Source organism: Salmo salar, chromosome ssa20 (genome assembly GCF_905237065.1).
Source record: "Salmo salar chromosome ssa20, Ssal_v3.1, whole genome shotgun sequence".
NCBI lineage: Eukaryota > Metazoa > Chordata > Actinopteri > Salmoniformes > Salmonidae > Salmo > Salmo salar.
The window spans coordinates 16,977,056-16,980,397 of NC_059461.1; positions in this window are offsets into that span (position 1 = coordinate 16,977,056).

Genomic DNA, 3,342 nt, shown 5'->3' on the forward strand with positions numbered 1-3,342 from the left:
GAGCAGGGACCCTGGGTATCTTTCTTTTGGTGTTTTTGAGTCAGTAGAAAGGCCTCTTTAGTGTCCTAAGTTTTCATAACTGTGACCTTAACTGCTTACCCTCTGTAAGCTGATAGTGTCTTAATGACCGTTACACCTGTGCATGTACATTCATTGTTTATGTTTCATTGAACAAGCATGGGAAACTGTGTTTAAACCCTTTACAATGAAGATCTGTGAAGTTATTTGGATTTTTACGAATTATCTTTGAAAGACAGGGTCTTGAAAAATTTAGTTTAGATAGCTGCATTTACTAGCTAAGTAAGTGAAACTGAAAAATGACTCTATTTCTCTCTTGCTTCTCCTTCATTTAGGAAGAAATGTATTTGTTCAAAACTGTTCAACTATTGTCTTACTCTCTCTTTGAGTCAACTACTCACCACATGTTATACACTGCAGTGCTAGCTAGCTATAGCTTATGCTTTCAGCACTAGATTTATTCTCTGATACTTTGATATGGTGGACAACATGTCAGTTCATGTTGCAAGAGCTCTGATAGGCTGGAGGACGTCCTCTGGAAGTTGTCATAATTACTGTGTAAGTCTAAGGAAGGGGGTGAGCACCGTGAGCCTCCTAGGTTTTGTATTGAAGTCAATGTACCCAGAGGAGGATGGAAGCTAGATGTCCTCTAGCTACACCATGGTGCTACCCTACAGAGTGCTGTTGAGGCTACTGTAGACCTTCTTTGCAAAATAGTGTGTTTTAATCAATTATCTGGTGACGTGATTATATTTAGTATAGATTTATCTAACTTTATAAATGTTTTACAATTTTCATTTTTTATGAAATTCACTGAGGAGGATGGTCCTCCCCTTCCTCCTCTGAGGAGCCTCCACTGATACCTGTTAAACAGAATGAAGAAAAAGGAGACAGGAGGAAACGGTGAGTTGTAACAGGCATCTTCCTCGAGTGTTTAGACACAAATGGCTGCGATCCTACCACAATTCCCAATGGAAAGCCTTGGAGAACTCAGCCCAAAATAATAGTGGATTACAACAACAATATCTCATGTTTTATACATAAAATGTGATATCATAACCGTATGGGTATTACAATAGTAGTAGGCTTATATATTAGGTAAGTAGTAGTAGAACAATATAAAGCGTTAGCCATGAAAGAGAGCAGTATTTAAAAAGTCCAGTAGATGACAGCAAAAATACATATACACATACTAATATATATATATATATATATATATATATATATATATATATATATATATATATACAGCCATAACACACCCTACAAGAATGGTGAGAAATCCATACATTCATTAAACACTGTGTACTTAGTGGCCTGTTAATATATCCAGAGTCTTTCCCTTTGGTTGAGGTGTTTAAGCCAGTCACATTTTCTAATTGAGATTGGACTATGATCAATGCCCATAACTTGTAGAGATCAAATCAAATTTTATTTGTCACATGCGCTGAATACAACAGGTGTAGTAGACCTTACTGGGAAATGCTTACTTAATGTAAAAGCCTTTAACCAACAATGCAGTGTTAAGAAAAATAAGAGTTAAGAAGAAAAAAAAGAACACAATAAAATAACAATAACGAGGCTGTATACAGGGGGTAGTGGTACCGAGTCAATGTGCGGGGGTACAGGTTAGTCGAAGTAATTGAGGTAATATGTACATGTAGGTAGGGGTAAAGTGACTATGCATGGATAATGAACAGCGAGTAGCTGCAGTGTAAAAGAGGGGGGTCAATGCAAATAGTCTGGGTAGCCATTTATCCAAATAGTCTGGGTAAAGCGGTAGTATTGCTTAGGTGTAAGGACTTGTAGTGTCTCCCATGGGGTAGTACTTATTACCTACATGTATGGGGTAGTTATGTTCAGCCATGCGATCCTGGAGATGTCTCTTTGTCCATCCAATGCAGAACACGTTGCACAATGGACATTCCAGTCTGTAGATGACATGGGTGGTTTTACAGTTAATTACATGTTTGATTTGATATTCTGTGTTAGAGGTTGTGTCAACAAAATAAGGCCAGATTCAGTCCGCTAACTCATTTTCAACTGCAGTCCCTGGGTAGGAAGATAAAACATATTAAAAAGCATAATAAACATTTCACATAAAAGTGTGATTCTACAGTAGCGATGCAGACCACAGCCTATACCTTGAGCAAACAGAAGATGACACTACGGTGCCAACAATGGTCCTCTTGTCTGAAAGGTCATATGGACATGTATTTTGATTCTACAGTAACACCCTACAGACCACAGCTTGCCCTATACCCTGAGCAAACAGAATTATGTTTTTTTTGTTATTATTATTATTGTCAGATATACTTGATAGGTGCAGTGAAATGTGTTGTTTTACAGGGTCAGCCATAGTATTACAGTGCCCCTGGAACAAATTAGGGTGAAGGGCCTTGCTCAAGGGCAAAGACAGATTTTTTCAGTTTGTTGGCTCAGGTATTCAAAGCAGTGATTTTTCAGTTATTGGCCCAATACTCGAACCTCTAGGCAACCTGTCGCCTCACTGCTCAGTAAGTATGGAATCTGGCTTTTTGTATGAAAACTACAGGAGGCAAAGCCATTATCTGCACTTCTATTGTACATGTATTTCTGAATGTCACAATGACTAACCAGTCACCATCACTGCTCCTAGCCAACATAACTCAGAGATTGTCAAACATCATCATCATCATCGTTACAGGCAGGTTAGGCCAGGGTCGGTCCACGAAATTAGTGTCTTTTACGTCTCTGATATTTTAAGTAGAAATTGTGCACCAGTATTGAATTTTAAAAGCCTGTTATATTAAATGAAGCTCCCTTTAATATAGGCCGAGGCGACATGGATATTTCAATAAATCAGATTTTTCATATGAATAAAGGCATATAGACCACATGGAGAATTTAAGAAATCAGATTTCTGTATATGAATATAGGCTTGCTAAAGTGCCAAAATTCAGCATTTTGACATGTCCCTCCGTCAACCCTGTGTCACTTCTAGGAAGATTTTAGCCCACTTAATCCCAACACTTGTTCATGTTTCACCATCATTGTAAAGCCATAGTAATTTTGTTGGTTTGACAAAGTCCTTTCTGAAGATTATTATTTATTTCATGTAATTAGTGATTCATTTACATCTGTCCCTCATTTTAAGGTCATCCCGGTTACGTGAACTGAACTGGAGAGTGGGGCATTAAGTAAATTGAGGCATTTTTAACATTCAGCATCACTCCGTCAAGGGAAATATAGTATTCTTCTAACAAAGATATCAACATATATTTCAGGATGTTGTGTATCCCTGGAAATAAATCAGAATTCATGTAAACATACAGTTTTGAAAAC